This window comes from Phycodurus eques, chromosome 19, assembly GCF_024500275.1.
Source record: "Phycodurus eques isolate BA_2022a chromosome 19, UOR_Pequ_1.1, whole genome shotgun sequence".
NCBI classification, from domain to species: domain Eukaryota; kingdom Metazoa; phylum Chordata; class Actinopteri; order Syngnathiformes; family Syngnathidae; genus Phycodurus; species Phycodurus eques.
In genome coordinates, this window is record NC_084543.1 from 9,799,105 (window position 1) to 9,817,218 (window position 18,114).

Below are 18,114 nucleotides of genomic sequence, written 5' to 3' on the forward strand. Positions count from 1 at the left end.
TAACTACTGCTGAGCTGTTCTTATTTTGCCTGTTTCGCACTGTCATTGTCTAAACGCATGTGTGGGTTGCAATTTTCGAGAAGAAAATTAGGCTATGTTCTGCTATGGAATCCATCCACTAGTTCACTTAAAGTATGTTCATTATAGGATTGGCTAACTTACTACTAATTGCCCACACACGAGCACATCAGAATAAAAGCAGTGCAAACTTTTGCTTTTATTTTTACTTTATAAAGGCTGTGAAGGCTGGTCAGGGACTGTGGACAGGCTGGATGTGGCCCACAGGCTGTACATTGCCCAGGCGTGTGTTCGACTGTATTCCAGAAGTGAATGGTCCAGTTGATGCGCCATTCCAAAATTCAATGGTCCACTTTAGGCTATAATCTAGAACAGGATGGTTTAATTTAGGCTTTATTCCAGAACAGAATAAACTACAGTATTTTACAAAACAGAACAGTCTCATTAAGGCTCTAATTCATAATGTATTGCTACAATTTAGGCTACATTCCAGTACGGGATTGTCCATTTTCGGCTATATTTCATAACAGAATGGTTGAGTTTAGGTTTTATTCGAGAACTGGATGTTTTTTTTCGGCTATATTCTAAAATGGAATTGTTCACTTAATCAGTCATGTTAATAGTCACATTATCCTGATCAATAGTGTTAGTTGTCACCTTGACAACTAGTGTTAGTCGCCACAATGACGTCAGTTGTGTTAGTCACATTAACAGGGTCAGTAGCATTGGTCGTCGAGTTAGGTATCACATTGATATGGTCAGTAGGGTTAGCTGTCACATTGACATGCTCATTGTCGTTTGTCGTCACATTGACATGCTCATTGTCGATTGTCGTCACATTGACAAGGTTATCAGCGTTACTCATCACATTGTCATGGTCAGTAGGGTTAGTTGTTACTAGGCATTACACGATCAGGATTTTTGACGCCAATCAACGATCAGCAAGTTTAAAAAAAACGATAACCGATCACAAGATGGACCGATGTGTCTATTTACATGACTTGTTCATTTATTGTATATACTTGTGTACTGTATCCATCCATCCATCCATTTTCTGTACAGGTTATCCTCACAAGGGTTGCGGGCGTGCTGGAGCCGTCCGTCCCAGCTCAAATTATTCTCTAGCATTTTAGACAAAAGTCAAACCATCAATGACCTCTAGGGGGTATTCAAGGACTGGCCACTGACATAAGTTTAGGTCAAATCAACATTACAACATGACAGAAATAATGGGTGCTAACTTACTGTAATTACATTACTTTATTCCAATTAAATTACTTTAATAAATACTGTTAATGACATGCTCACTCTAACTTTCTCACTGTCCCAGCTATATGGACGGGTGTTGTCCAGAGTTCGAGTCCGTTTGACCCCCGCCCCCCCAACGCTGCGTTGCTTGAACGCGGCATGCTCCTTGTTTACATTCTTCAGGTGTCCGATCTAATTTGTTGTGTTGAAGCATTTAGATGACGTTCCCCACAACCTACTTCAGTTGTGCACAGACTGAAAATAACCTACGTTGTTTGTCTGAGACACCGCAAAATAGTCCCACACTGACGACGTGTTTTTTCACCAACAAAATTGAAAACACTTTATTGGCCGTCAGATAGTTACAGTACTGCGCTACAAGACACGTGACAAGGCTAAAAATAAACTAGCCTTTGGATTCATACGTGACAAAGACGAGGAGTTAAATGTCGTGTGCGGAGCCGACCGATGACGTCATTGATCGGATCGGCGACTTATGACATGAAAGCCGATCAGCATAAAATGCTAATTATTGGCCGATACTGATAACACCGATCAGATCGGCGTAAAGTCAAGTTGTTATATTGACATGGTCAGTCGTGTTAGTCATGCATAACAGTTTGTCATGTGATCATCCATCCAAAATCTTGGGACCTGTGACCTTTCATTCGACATGTCATGGCACCCTGGCACCTGCTTCAAACAAGCCAACAGGATCTCCTCCCATCCTCCATTTCCTGCACTGTCCCTACTTGAACATATTGACATTTATGAGGTGCTTGGCAGTAATTGTCAACCACATGGTGACTCCTCATTTGTTTCCATGACATTTCGCCTTTGCCTGATTGTCTGTTTAACGCGGGGGAAAGCAAAATTAATTGGAGCGAGGCCCTAATCTGTCTGCTGGAAATGTCACCCCTTTATTGTGACGCCGGTGTCGACATGTAGGCCATGCAAGAATGGGAGGAAATTAAGAGAAATGCAAAATTACAGGAAAGAACAAAAAAAAAGGTGAGTGAAGACTGTGACCTTTGCGGCAAATGTTCCATACTTGTCCGCTTTACTTTGAACCAAAATGTTCCACATGTTAATTGCTGACATTTGCACCTGGGATTTGCTGATTAAAGATATGCTCTGAACACAAGTCCTACTCATTTAACAAAGAAGGTGATAACACTCATCTCATTTCATCCTCGAATATAACCTAAATTGAACCATTCTGTTTTGGAATGGAAGCTAAACTAGACCATTCTGTTCTGGAATCTAGTCTAAACTGTATTATTCCATTCTGCAATACAGCCTCAATTTACCCATTTTGTTCAGGAATATACCCCAAACGCATCCATTCTGTTCTGTAATATAGCCTAAAGTGGACCATGCCATTCTGGACGAAAGCCTAAAGTGGACCATTCCATTCAGAAATCTAGCCTGAAGTGGACCATTTCCTTTCTGGATTAGAGCCTAAATTAGACCCTGCTGTTCTGGAATCTAGTCTAAACTGAACCATTCTGTTCTGAAGTAGAAATGAAAGTGGATCATTGCTTCCTCGAATAAAGCCTGTAGTGTACCATTCTATTCTGGAATCTAATTCTGTTCTAGAATGCTGTCAAGGTTGAGGCTGGAGGGAGTTGACGAGAACAGGTGGAGATGACAATTTAAGTTTACAAGACATGAAGCAAAACTAGATATATTCAAAACAATACATAAATCCACAAACATAGATTATGACAAATCTAGCCCAAAAAGGACCATTCTGTTCTGGAATCAATCCTAATCTGGACCATTTCACTCTGTTATACAGTCCAAGGCGGACCATTCCGTTCTAGAATAAAGCCCAATATGGGTTATTCAGTTCTGGAATGTAGCTTAATCTGGACCATTCCATTGTGCAATCTTGCCTAAACCATTCCTTTCCATAATCTAGCCTACACTGAACCATTCTGTTCTGGAATATAGCCTAAAGTGGGCCATTTATTTCCGGACTACAATCTCGGGCAGACTATTCTGTCCTGGAATAGAGTAAAAACTGCCTTATTGTTGCTCAACAATAGGGGACAGCAAAAAAAACCTATTTGCTGAAGAAACATCAGATTTTCCATCCCTGGAACCCTCGGAAACTGAAAACAATCCATTCAGGAGACTGTTGATCAGCTTGTACAAATATACAATTGTGCCCAGTTACTTGTATCAGGGTTTAGGCAATGTGCCACATGCTTCATCACCACGCCAAAAGACATTATCATCTGCTCACATGTGGTAGCTTGCTCTGGACAGTTTCGATCCCTGCTTTTGATTTTTGACGTTTCTCCCCTCGCTGCTAATGCCACAAGGTCAGGATCAAGCTGATGCGGACGATGAATTAGTTTTATGTTTCCTGACACCAAATCCATCTGAGAGCATTGATGGCACATTCCCACAATCACCTGCAACGCGTCGCTCTCCTCGCTGCTGTCGATCATCTGAAGTCTGTCTTTAAATCACCCAAGTGTGTCACTTTATCATCTGCTGGCTGTCATTTTTTTTAAATTTATATGTATAAAATTGGAAAGAAGCCACAGCTGCATCCGATTGAAAACAAAAAACAAGTCTTTTTTTCCATTGTATTTTATTTCAAAGTACAATACATCACACAAGCTTTGTCTTTAAAAACAATGATATATTATTAAGAAACTGATTTAAATTCACAACAGCACAACCTCACCACTCATTCTCATAGCATACATAATGAATGTACGATCGCATTTGGCACCCTAAAAGCAATAGATCCTTTGCAAGATATTGAAGGACCGCGGAGGAGTCAATGTGGCCTGGAAAAGTTGGGTCGGGATTGGAGATTCTGGAAAAAAAAAGTGCAATTGTTTTATTTTACCCTATTCATTTTTGGCGATATGGAACAAAGTAGCTGTCAAGAATGCATAGTCAGTGCTTATTTGTCCCTCCATGTCAAGTTTATCTCCTGTTTCGTCTCACAGCGTCCCATAACGTCCCCATTGTTTCACATCATGTTCCATTATGTCCTATAGTGTCCCATAATTTCTCTATTGTGTGTCATAGTGCCTCTTATTGTTTAATCATGTCCCATTGTGTCCCTTACTATGTCCAGTGATGTGTCATCACTTCCCATAGGGCCTGATTTACTAAGATCCTAAATACACGTTCACGCTCGTTAAAAGATTGCTATTTTTGTGCACAATGTAAAAGTGGTGGAGAAAGCCGGATTTAAAAGAGGGTTTCACGCTTTTGGTAACGCTTATGGTTTGCACCATAACATTTTCGGGCAAGCGCAAAATGAGGTTTGAAGTGATGGAATTGGAAATATTAGTAGAAAAGACAAATATCCTAAAACGATATGACTCCCTCCCTCCCGGAATTTAGTCTAAAGAGGACAATTCCATTCTGAAATGTAGATTAATCTGCACGATTCTGTTTTGGAATAGCTAATGCGATACTCCTTTTTGCAAATTTTTCCAGTGTTGAGAAAAATTGGGTAACGGAATGTCAAGTTTTCCATCCCCGAAGACTCAGAACCCCAAAAAAATCAGTTCAAAAGATTGTTGATTGAGGTTTAAAGCAAGATCATGATCACAAACATACAATTTTGTCCATTTACTTGATACTGGGTGTACAAAATGGAGGAAATGCGCCACGTACTACTTCACCAAGTCTAACAACATTATCTGATTATGTGGCTTGTTGTGGCCAAGGTTACTTTTATCAAGCTCTGTTCCGAGAAACATTCAACAATTGAATGTTTGTGATCACGAAGCGGCACTGTGTTTACTACTAGCTTGACAGAAGCTAGTGTTTTTTTTTTTTTTTCCAGTACAAGGAAATGGAAAATATGGACACTTACAGACAAAGAAGCGGAGGCACATTCCACACATGGCGATTACACTGGAGATCTGCAGCGCCCGGCCGCATTCGGCGCTCATGAGGCAGTTGCGCGTCTTAAGGCAGCATTTGGGGCACTTGCTACTGCCTTCGCTGTCACGGTCACTCCTGCTCTCGGTCACCTGGACCCTCTGAGGCTGATCCTGGTATGGCGGAGGCTGATCCTGGTACGGAGGAAGCTTCTCGTCCCACTCCTCCCCCTCATTGGAAACTACGGGCATAGCGTGGATTGTGCAGCCCAATAAACCGAGGATGCGTTATAGGCCTGAGAGACAAAATGGAGGGTGAAATCTCAGGTGGCACTACTCACCCGTCTCCACCCAAATTATGTGTTAGTTTTTCCCCGTAGCTCTTCAACTTTATTCTCTGAGGAACTAAACTTAAAAAACTGTTTTATTTTTCCCGTAGGATTTTATCCTCTTTACATCTACTATAATAAAATAAAGCTAAGTGGCTAATTTTTAAAACTTTGTTCTCACAGCGCTACAATTTTATTTTCAGATCATGCATGACCTCTTCTAAAAACAACAAATTAGACTTTTTTTCCCCTCATAATGCTATGACTACTTTCAAATACTTACTTTTTTCCCCTCCAACGCTAAAACTTAATTCTTAGATTTCACCCCCTCAAGAAGTGACTTTTTAATGTTTTTCCTCACAGATTTTCAAATTTATTCTTAGATCTCGAATTTTTTACTCGACAACTTTGTTTTCTAATAACAATAAAAAATACGATTAAAAAAAATAATAAAAAAGCTCTAAAACTTATTCCAAATTTCTCAGAAAATATCGACTTTTTACTAGAGTTTAAAAATGTGACTCTTGGAACAGTGTGACTTTATTTTCAGATTGCAATTCAAAAAAATATTTTCTTCTGACTACTGCAACTTTTTTCTCATAATGCTACAACTTTATATCTGGACTGCAATTAAAAACAAAACAAACAAAAAGCAAAACTATTTTTTTCCTGGCAACGCTGTGACATTTTCTCTCAGCTTATAATTAAAAACAAACAAACATTATTCTCAAAAGATATGGACCTTTACATTTTTTCCCCCCTCTAACATTATTTTTTTTTCTGGAAATTCTTCATACTCAGTATGGCTGTAGTTTCCACACCTTGCTTGACAGTATCCATGTGTCATCTTTTTGTGTTGTTGTTTTGTTTTGGAATTGCCCAACAGGGCGTTTGTTTTATCACGCCACCATCTTGCATTTCTGGTTGACAATCTTTAAATAACTCCAGTACCTGGATCTTAACCTGCTGAGTATTTTAAACCTCTTGAGTGTAAATCGTGAACATTTTAGACTCCTTTATGAACACAATGTGAAGTGAAGTCACATTGATTCTTCCACGCTGATGAACATTCGATTACTTCTCCCCTAGCAGACGCCATCAGATTTTCTGCAATAACCTGGATTGGGAAATAATAAAATCTTCTTTTCAAGGGGACGGGAAGGGAGGGGTCCGGATTTGTTCCACCCGAGGATAAATTCGATTGTCGGCATCCACAGGGGGCACGGCGGCATTTTAAGTGCACCTCTTTCCTGTTTTGGAAAGTTGGCGGCTTTTCAATCATAAGTAATGAAATTCCATCAGCCTCCCTTGGAGGAAATGAGGGAAAGGCCCATTAGGAGAAGGAGGGAAAAGGTAGTCGTGCTCTTACCCTTTGCGTTCTGTCGCTTGCAATCTCTTCTCTCAACGCCTCGGACGGACTCCGCACATTACATCTGGAGCAGAGCGGGAGTGTCAGCAAGTCTTACAGGTTTTCCAGGTGGGACGCAAGTTGTGCGTCTTAAAGGCGCAGTCGTAAAATGAGTCGGAGGAAGACGACGTGCAATACAGTCAATTGGCTAAATATCAGGGGAAGGACAGCATTCCAGCACTTTGCTCTGCTTTCACTTGAAAAGAAAGAAACAAAAAAGTAAAAATACAAGAAAAAAGTTGGAAATGTAAAAGGTTACTTTCCTAAATCTTTTTTCTTGTAATATTACGACTATGACTTTATTCTCGGGAAGATCACAGCTATTTTGTTCCAAGACTACAACTATTTTTCCTCATATATATATTTTTCCCCCTAAAAAGGACTACTCATGTAAAATGATGACGTTTTTACTGCACCCTTTTTCTCACAACTTTTGTTGTCAGACAAATATTTAGCAAATTTCGTCAGAACTTTTTTCTTATAGCTTCAGGATGTAAAATTATGACTTTAATCTCATTTTAATCTTAAAAGATCTTTTTTTTTTTTAAATCTTTTTTTCTCCTCAAAAACAACTTAAAAAAAACTTTGACAATTTTTTTCCCTCTCCTAGCTCGAGTTATTCTTTCTTAGAGAATCACAGCTTCCCCCCCCTAAAAATATACTTTTCATAATATTCTTTTAACTCATAACTCGACAAATGTACTCTCATCAAATTATGAATGTATCTTCATAATTATTTTTTCTCCCGTTTTTAGCACTACAACTGTTATTTAGTAAGTATATGACATAAGAAAACACTACTCATTCCTCATAATATTATTTTTTTCCCTTGTCGCTCTATGACTCCATGCCTCATAAATCTATGACTTTTTCCCTCTTTATATTGTCCCTGTTTTCCTTGTAGTTTTATGACTTTATTGTCGGACGATTTTTTTAAGAAACAATGTTTCTCTTAACTCTACAAGCTTACACTTGTAGAGTTTTGACTTTTTTCTCGTAAATTGAAATTGTTTTTTTTTCGGGTGCTTAATGCCTTCCTTACAATAACATTTATTCTTGTAATATTAAGACTTTTTCTCGTAAGTCTTGTTCTCAGAAAAAAATCACTTCAGTTTGTTTACTATTACTATTTCCTTTTAACCCTGCAACTTAATTCTATTAAATGGTTAGCACTTTTCTCATAATGTTTACTTTATATTTTTTTCCTCCTAAATTGTAAATCATAAAAACCTTTTGTTGGAAAAAGAGAACTTTATTTAAAGGAGATCACAACTTCTGTTCATGACTGTAATTCTTGCTTTAAAAAAAAAATAAAAATAAATAAATAAATAAAAATCCTTAAATGCATCACTTTTTTCTGGTAATTTTAAAGGAAAATAAGGGCCTGTAAATTGTGACGTCATTAGCATAAATTCAGCGGTTAATTTATTAGCACAAAACACACACGCACAAATGTATGCACATGCGCACACGCAACACGCACACACACCCGCACACACACGTGCAAATACAATCAAGTTTCAATGAATAAATAAATACACACGTGGAATAATTAACATTTGATTGGACGGCAAATTAAATTGGGGCGAAAAATAATTTCAAGGGAAAAACAAAAGAACAAATAATTGGAATCTGCAGAAAAGAAGCGAATCACCAACTGAGTGGCTCTTTATTTATTAAAAATAAAAATGATTTAAATTGCAGTTTTAGCTGAAATAATAAATAAAAGATCCTGAGGAAAAACCATAGGGGGCAGTAATATTCCACTCAGGTGCGCTGCCATGGAAGAAACCAAACATTGACTGTATGATTGCCGTGTTGGTTTTAAATTGAGAGCGTCCCTGCTGATGATAGAAATTTTTTTATTGATATTGTTTATTGACGTGCCGTTAATGACGGGAACACCTGGGCCCTGCCGAGTTATTATGTGTCACTACCCTCATTTAAAAGTTTGAAAACAATTCCCTGAAGTCATTTTAGACCCTAAATGGTGCGTCGAGATGAAAATCACAGCTTGATTTCCTTTTTGTCAGCTATTTCTGGAAAACCCCAGTGAGGTGCGAGCAAGTCAGGGGACTGTGCATAATACAGGCCACACATCTGCTGGATTAGGTGTGTCAGAAAAGATCCAGGACTCACCTCTTTCCTGCGAGACAGATGTGTCGTTGTTCCTCGAATGTCAACGACTTATAGTGACAGGCAAAACAATTAAACGCTCTTCCACTAGATTGCAGACAGTACAATAAACAGGTGTAACCATCTGTTGCCATTCATACAAAAGAATAATAGGTTTGTGTTCAACTCAACAGGCCCAGAATTCACAGTGAGTCCGTGAATTTGTGAGTAAGCTTTATTCTTGGATGATCACATCTTTTTCTTTTTTTTTTTTTATAGAATTCTTTTTTTCTTGTAATAGTCTGACTTCTACCCTGTAACTCTACAAACTTACTCCCATAAAATTGTAAATTTATCATTATTACGTTTTCTCCCTCGTAGCTGTCCAACATAATTTTTCATATAGCTGTCCTTTTCTCTCTCGTAATACTGCTGCGTTTTCCTCATAGCTTTATGAATTTATACCCATACATTCTTGTAAATTCTTTGAAAATACATTCATAGTTTTATAAGAATACATTTATAGAGAGAACGATTGTCATTATTTCAGTTTATCTCCTTTTTGTAACTTTTGTTTGGTGTGTGCCATGAGATTGACTAGAGATGGACCGCCTGACGTGTTTGTGCCAGATAAGGGAAGATGTTGTCTGCATGGGCAACAGAGCAACACCAGCGATAATGACGACAAAAAAAAAGAGAGAACACAGAATGTCATACTAGTGCATTTGCCACAAAATGGCACATTTTATTTTGATGATTATGATTACTGTGATACAGACCACATTGTATTCTGGTTCTATTGTGCTAGGTGGTGATTATCATGAATGGTGAAAGCAGCCCATAGATGAATGACATGGTTATTATTATTGAAGAACATTGCACATGTGCCAATGGGTGAACTATTTCTGACTCCATGGATTACCTTTCCCTGGTAAATTGGTTCTCACTTCACTCACACAAATTCACTGGTCTGTGTTTACCTATAATCCATCTGTCTAGTTATCGATCTATATATTACTAAAACAGTCATTGGCAAGACCCCACATATCTTCCCTCTATGCTCACCACGCATATACCACCACTCACCTTCCCCGTTACCACAGTTTTATTAACCTCTTCGTTCCCAAAGTCTGCACTACTTTTGGTCGATTCTTTTTTCAGTTTTCTGCCCCAAATGTTTAGAACACTCTTCAAAAAAATTATAAAACTCACCTCATTCATCCCAATATCATCATTAAAAAGTTAGTGAGGGACACTGTACTGCACCTGTTTTTAGCCCGTTTAGAACCTTTTGTTCAGCAGGTCTTATGATGTACTGTAATTTATTATGTAACTACTGTATATCACACTGTACAGTTTGTTGTCTGTACAGTATTCGTATTTGCTTTTATTTTAGTTGTTTTATTCTGCTGTCTGCTGCCAGGTAAATATTGCAAATGAGAATCTGTTTTCAATTGTTTTACCTGGATAAATAAAGGTTGAATAAATAAATAAAATCAATATTTCTATTGTGCACAATGACAATTATCGTAAAAAAATGGCGAGAACTGTCATGAATTGTGACATATTTATTTTATGCATGTGCCTGAGTGAGAACTTTTTTTTATAAATTCTGGCTCATTTCCATAGACATGGATGAGAAAATTTGGTATAGATGAAGAATGGGCAAAAAATTCCATAAACTCACTCCTAAACCTTGTTGAAAGCCTTCTCACAAGATTTGAAGCAGTTAGAGCTGCAAAGGGTGGCCAAACATCATATTAAAATCATATGGATTTAGAATGGGGTAGCCCTTAAAATCGTGTGAGTCAAGGCAGGTCAGCGAATACTTTTGGCAATATAATGCATCATCCACTGACGAGAGGCGCCATCTCATTAGTCATATGCCTCGTACTCGTATTTAGCCAGGGATGGGCGTGTATCGATACAAGGTATTGGTATCGGACCGATACCAGCCTTGTATCACTATAACGGGTACTCGTGAAAGCTGTTGATGCCAGCACAGATACTTAAGGGGAAAAAAAAATACAAAAATCGACATTGAGTAAATCCTCCAGTATTTGATGCTACACTGGAGCGGTTTGACACATTGGAAAATCCTCATGTGCATCAGAAAGAAAACAAGGTCTTTCTTCACAATTATTTGTCATTGTATGTATCAAAAATAATAGTGGTAACGAGACTCGAGGTATTGGTATTGGTGAGTAAGGAAGAGTGAATACTTTTACTGGTATCGCTCTGAATGTCGTGTGATCGTTAACTTTCTTGTTAGACTTAATGAAGCAGCATGTGGCTCATCTTCCAAGGTTATTTTTGTATTGCCTCTTCCGAGTATCACTGTAAACAATTGTATGTTTGTGGTAACAAGTCGCCTCATGTTTAGTAAAAGTGCGACAGGGGCTGTTGCCTTCCGCGCATCAACAATATACAATTTCTCCTCCTCGTGAGCACAAACATCCAATTGTTTAGTTACTTGGAAAAGTCACGAAAATGATGGGTAAAGAGCCAGATGCTGCTCAGCATCTCTTAAGACCAAAACATGGTTATCTGGTGACAGCTTGATCATTTTGCTCCCGTCCTTCAGCAAACAAATATTTAGTCGTATGTGTGCTGTTGCTGTGATCCGCTTCACATCTGCGTTCACTGAATCGATGTACAAATTTACAGTTTATTTATATATCATACACACATTCAATTGAATCTCCAGAATTCAAATCTGGCGTCTGCTGTGCTTTGCAAGTTTAATTGAAAATCATTTCCTCAGATTATTGCTTTTCCTTTGTCTGTCATGCTGTAATGTATTTGTGTCAGAGAGGCTCGGATGTTTTAATAAAAAAAGAATCTCTTTTATATTATGTGATACAGTCCCTAATGTCTCCTAATTGACTCACGTATTTTCCACCCTCTGGTGCTTTTCTAGTAATGCTTCACCCATGGTTCTTACCAAATGCTCATCTTCCTGTGTCCATTTCACATAAATCTAACCCACTTGTGCCTTTCTCTCTCACTAAATGTACACCCACCTTTGTCTCTATCGTCGAAGGTCTCTCTCTCACCAAATGCTCATCTCTCTCATATAATACGCACCCACCTGTGTCTTTCTCACCCAACGTTTACTCACCTGTGTCTTTCTCACGTATAGTTACTCCAGTTGTCAGTATTCACCCACCTGCGTCTCACCCACCAAATGTTGCCAGGCCTGTGTCTCTCTCACACAATGGTTGCCACCTTTGTCATTTTCATACTCCCAACCTCAAAACTGCGAGACGAATGTGCCACCTATTATTATACATTATTTATCAAAGGGAACATTTTGCTGGCAAACTGACTTTTTTGTAAGCTATTTTTTATTGAGCAGGTTTGAAATTTGCACATTACAATTTACAACTAGAAACAAAATATTCAATCTGTTTTATAGCAAGACATAAATGAAAAGAAAAGAAAAGAATACAACACAGAATAAGAACAGCAGGCAACATCAAAACAAAACACCAATGCAAAATTACTTTCAATAGAATGTGAAATTAATCAAGTAAATCTTTCATTATTATCCTATCTCTGAAAATGTGTCTACAAGCGATCCATTCTGCACTTCCGCCTCACTGTTGCCAAATACATGATCAACTAGGCTGGCCGAAGTTCCAGAGCAAAATAACCACTGTGAAGCGGTGGCTGAAGTACTTTTACGTCGAAGTCAAAAGTTGATAAAAATGTACAATGTCGCCTAAATAACTTGGTTCTTTTGTGGTGGCAGGATATCAAGCATGTGTTGGATTCCATCTTAAGGACCAGATGCTCTGCTGTGTCACCTGTTTCACAGCACCGGGAAAAAGTCGCTGCACACTCTTGCAATAAGGTAATGGGGAAAAAGAAAGACTGATCAGCACATTTCAAGGCTTTTTCACTCTGACGTTACATCGTATCGCAGGGCGCTCGTTTTAATTAAATGGAATTGGACGTGCTTTGATCGTCTGCAGCCATTGTCAAAGGTTTTTTTTTGTACTTCCGAGGCATATCTTGCAAAAAAGAAAAGGTATATTTCATCCTTGTCCCACTGAAATTGGCAGTCTTTTCGATAGCAGAGCAATGCAGATATTACTGTTATATGTATGGACCATGGGAGAGAACAGACATATTTTAGGGTTGAATCTTATACGCAACTGAAATTACTTCCTGTAACGCATGTCTGTATCATAACAATGTATCATTCTCGGACACCCTTTTCCAAGTAACTGTAAACAATTGTATGTTGGCTATCACGAAGTGCCTTCCATCTCGTACGAGTGTGACATCAGCTGCTGTGTGTTTGTGATCACAACTTGGCTTAGTATTTGACAGCAGCTGTTGTGTTAGTTGTATGAATGTCTATACTGCACTAAATGTTTGCTCTGCACAATTTCAACTCTTCTAATGCTTTGTTTCAAGTAACTGTAAACAATTGTCATATTTGTATATTGATGCACCTCCTGTTGAGTACAAATAGGACAGCAGCTGCCATTTTAGTCAGAAGATCTTGGGTAGTGCACTCTGCACGTTGTCTCTCTCCAATTTTGACTCTTGATCATTCTTAGACACCCTATTCCAAGTATCTGTAAACAATGGTGCTTGTGATCCCAAGACAATTCCTGTTTAATTCGTGTGTGACAGCAACTGCCATTTGGTCAGAAGACCTTGCGTACTGCACTCTGCACATTTGCTCAGTCGAAATATTCTTACTACTCTTGTACGATCAATCTTGCACGAAAGTAAAATTTATTCGTGGGGAGTCATTGCCGTGCTTTGTGGGTAAAGGTTCAGTAATTTACCACCTGACTTCCTGTAAGGCATGCCTCTCTAATAACCTCCCCGTCAGCGTTTGTGTGTATATAGGAAGGCGGGTCAGCACGTGTAAAAAGTTGAAATATACCGTCGGTGAAGGGTGCGGCATAAATTCGACCACTCCAACTTTTTTTTTTTTTTTTTTTTTTTTTAATTTGGATTGGCAAGCCATCTGCCAGCAGGGTCATATTTTATCCCCATGTCGTTTTCGGAGTATTCCTACTCTGCAGTCGAGTGCCTCTCCATCATACTTGTCCAAAGGGAATTTTATTAAAGAACACTGAGATGGGATTGGATGCTGCGTGTGCGCGTTTGTGAGTGAATTTATTGCATTGCAGCCGCAGCAAGGGGCTGTGTCGCTAGGTTACAATCAAATACGTTCAGTTGTTGTCACAGACTCAGCGTTTGACTCGTGACAGATTTATTTTTTGTACGTTTCCTGTTTTATTGAAAAATTTCAGCACCCCCAGGTTCACACTCCTGCCCCCCTGTGTCTATTTCTGCCCACTTCTTTCTCACATCGGTGTTCACCCGCGTGTGTCTCAATACAACAAATCTATCTTTACCCCTTTAGCATGATGTTTACGCGCCTGTGATGGTCACCCACCTGTCTGTTTCACCAAATGTATGCCCGTCAATGCTGGTCTTATCCTGTGTTCACCCACCTGTGTCTTTCTCTTGACCAAAGTTAATGTACCTGTGGCCCCTTGACACAATGTCCCCCACTTGTGTCTCCATCTTTTCTTCCTGAATATTCAGCCACTTGTGTCTTCCTCACCCAATGTCCAACCACCTGTGTCCCCCTGACCCAATCTACACCCATTGGTGCTGTTCTTACATGAGGTTCGAGTAACCACCCACTCTGTCACTAAATGTTCACCTACTTGCCTCTCACCCAGTGTCCAACTACCTTTTCTCATCAAATTATTACCCACCTGTGTCTTTTTCACCCATTGTTCTCTCACCGTTGTCTCTCTCACCCTAAGTTCCTCCACCTGATAGTGTTCCCCACATGTCTCTGGCAACAAATTTTCACGGGCCTGTGTCTCTTTCATACAATGGTAGTCACCTGTGTCGCTATCACACAATGTTTAAATACCTTTTTTATGCTGCATACGTGTATCTCATGAAATCATTTATCAGCCTGTTCCTCTTGCAAAAATAGTTCATCTACTCGACAATGTTCCTCCACCTGTGTCTTTCTCACACTCTGATCACCACCTGTGTCGCTATCGTCCAATGTTAACACAGCTGTTCTCTTCTCTCCCAATGTTCGCCCACCTGCGTATCTCACCAATTGTTCATCTGACTGCCTCTCAAACAGTCCATCTGACAATGCAAACCCATCTGTGTCTGCCACTAAATTGTACACCACCTGTCTCTCTTTCAGACCTCTGCTACTCTCGCACCACCTTTCTATCTCTCCCAATGGTCTACAACTTGCCCACCCACCTTTGTCTTTCACCGAAATATTCGTTAGCACACTAACCCAACATTCCTCCTTACCTACCACCTCTGACAGTCTACTCACCTGTGTCTCTTGGCTAATGTCCACCCACCCTTGTCTCTGTTTGCATTACATACAGTATATGCACTGAGAACAGACAAGTAAACAAGTTCTGATGTTTCGCAAAAAGCCAGCCTTAATTTTAGAAAGAAGGTGGTAGGAGCGCTCCAGAATGATTTGGTCTTTTCTGTCAGACCTGAATTTGTTCAAGGACTGACTGATATACGGCGCGCATGAATCCTCAAGGTAAAAGATGTTCCGTCGACAAGCAGCTGAGACCCAGGGTCGTGGTTTTTCGTCTTCTTTTGAGTATAAATCTTGCGGCCTTTGCACTGCCCTTCCGTTGCGCCCTTGGCCACTCCTGTCTTTTCTCCGTCTTGACCGATAAAGAGGCGCAATTTATATCCATGGGTGAGGACAATTAAATAGACCTGGCACAAGCGGAAGAGAAATGGCCAAACACATTTCTTCTGCATGGCTTATTTCCGGAGCCTTTTCTCTTTTTAAAAAGCTGTTAGACTGGCAACAATATACAGTAGTACAAAAACAACAACAACACATTCTCCATTGGGTGACATATTGGGAGCATGGGCCAGTCCAGTACCTGCCACACATTTCTTCCCCCTTTAGTCACGCCTCACTAAAGTGAACGGATTTTGTGTGGCAGCACATGTTGCTCTAAAATTGAAGAAAACCAAAACTTCTTTGTAAACAACACTGACAAAATTTTTGTAACAACTTCAGAACTAGCTGTCGGGAATACTCTGGATTACTGTGGAACCGAGGTAGTACAATTCAGAATTTCACCAAAATTTGATCAAAGCATAGATTCACAGTACTACTGAATCGGAACTGCGTCATATCACAAACATACAATTGTTTATAGTGACTTGGATCAAATATTAAAAGAATATTAAGAGGGTCAAAATCGGTCAGCGCACGAATATGCAGTCTTCCGACTAAGAGGGCCACTACTGTCACACAGGAGCAACCTGGTGATTACAAACATACCAATGTGTGAAGTTACAAGGAACGAAGTGTACTGGAATATAAAGAGAGTTGAAATTGTACAGGACAAATGTATGTAGTGCAGTATACATTCTTCTGACTAACATGGCAGCTGGTCGCACACTTTGTACAAAACAGGAGCTGCTTTGTAGTTAACACACATGAAATTGTTTGCAGATACTTGGCTAGAGGATTATTAAGCGTTGCAATTGGTCAGAGTTCAGTGCGGTTGGTGCGATCGATAGGACGTACTCACTTTAACCCTAAAAAAGTTGATGCCAGTTAATGCTGGGAAGAAAATACTGGCAAAAACGGTTTCAAAGAGTCTTTGCTATCAGCAGGAAAAAAAGCAAATTCCAGAGGGGAAGGAAAAACAGACGTTTGTCGTTTGCTTTTTCTACAGGGGAACAGGGACAAAACCCCCGATATATTGCAAATCACATTTTTGACTTTTTTAAAAAAGTTTTTTATTTTATTTTAAGGCCATATAGCTCAGCCCAAGCACGTATAGCATCGGAGTGACTAATAAGATGTGCGGCAAGTGCCGAGCATCAAATTAACGCTTGGACAAGATTGCTGAAATTGGAAGTTGCTTTACATTCCCGACACCACGAGAGAATACCACGAAAGCAAGAAGGCAAATTAACGTGACGCTACAAGAACACTTCCTCCACATTTTATACCGAACAACCCCAAAGGGACTTTTTGATTCGTAAAACTTCTCGGTGCTCTCTCCCAATTTAGACCTGACCTTTTGCGGGGTACTCGCACATAAAATAACATCAACTCCGGGAAGGACGCAATTAGTGTCGACGTGTGCACAACTCCTGCCACAACATCTGGCTTTGCGGGGCCAGCCCCCCCACATATCCCCTCCCACCCTCCACGTCCTGACACCGCCGCTTGTTTTACTGCTTAATTTACTGAGGCCACACACAAGTATTTATAGAGCTCGCTGTGGAAAAATGTGCCACATGCAAATTAGGCTCGCTCTTAAATAATAAAAGATATACGGCTGCGAAATAGGAAACACGTAGAGCGCACTTGCTTGTTATTGATGACTCGGCTTCACGTGTCCTTCTCGCTCAGCCGGGAGCGGCGAGTGCCTTCGAGGACACTCGGCCGCGCCTCTCGCTCAACTAATTTATGTCGTCGGATGACAAAATGGGAAAGGGGAAAAGAACATCAAATAAAATGCAGGAGCAGCCCCCTGGAGCAAGAGGCGGCAATAAGAGGCGCAGGTGGCCCCCCAGGTGACGATAAATTCTGAGTGATTTATGGGTGACAGCGTTGCTTCTTTGGCATGTCACTTACGAGTAACTGGAACGAATTTTGTGTTTATGATCATAGGGCGGCCTCTTTAGTATAAGTGTGACAGAGGCTGTCATGTTTGAACTGCTGTATGTCATGTGTTTTCTCTGTCCATTTTCTTATTTTGTCCGCCATGTTCCAACTGACAGTAAACAGTGGCATGTTTGTGATCACAAGGCCGTTTCCGTTCAGTGTGACAGCAGCTGCCATTTTAGAAGTGCTGTACTTTGTGCATTAGCTCTGTCCAATTTTGACTCTAATATTCTTGTGCACCTTGTTCCAAATAATTAGAAACAATTGTACGTTTGTGATCACAAGTCAGCTCCTGTTTGATGTATGTTTGACAGCAGCTGACGTGTTAGTTGGATGAATTTCATTTGAAGCGTTGCACTTTGTGTATTTGCTCTGTCCAATTTCGACTTCCTCTTATTATTATTATATGCCTTGTTCCAAGTAACTGTAAACAATTGTATGTTTGTGTTTGCGAGGTGG

At 39.8% G+C, this 18,114-nt stretch overlaps 1 long non-coding RNA gene across 1 annotated transcript; it reads right to left on the minus strand.

Annotated features, from left to right (window-relative positions):
• Window positions 1–3,851: 3,851 nt before the first annotated feature.
• LOC133417982 (uncharacterized) lies at window positions 3,852–6,934 on the minus strand. The gene is made up of 3 exons (XR_009770410.1): window positions 6,825–6,934; window positions 5,120–5,422; window positions 3,852–4,102 (listed from the first exon to the last, which is right to left on the minus strand). It is a non-coding gene; the product is annotated as an uncharacterized LOC133417982 (long non-coding RNA).
• Window positions 6,935–18,114: the final 11,180 nt, after the last annotated feature.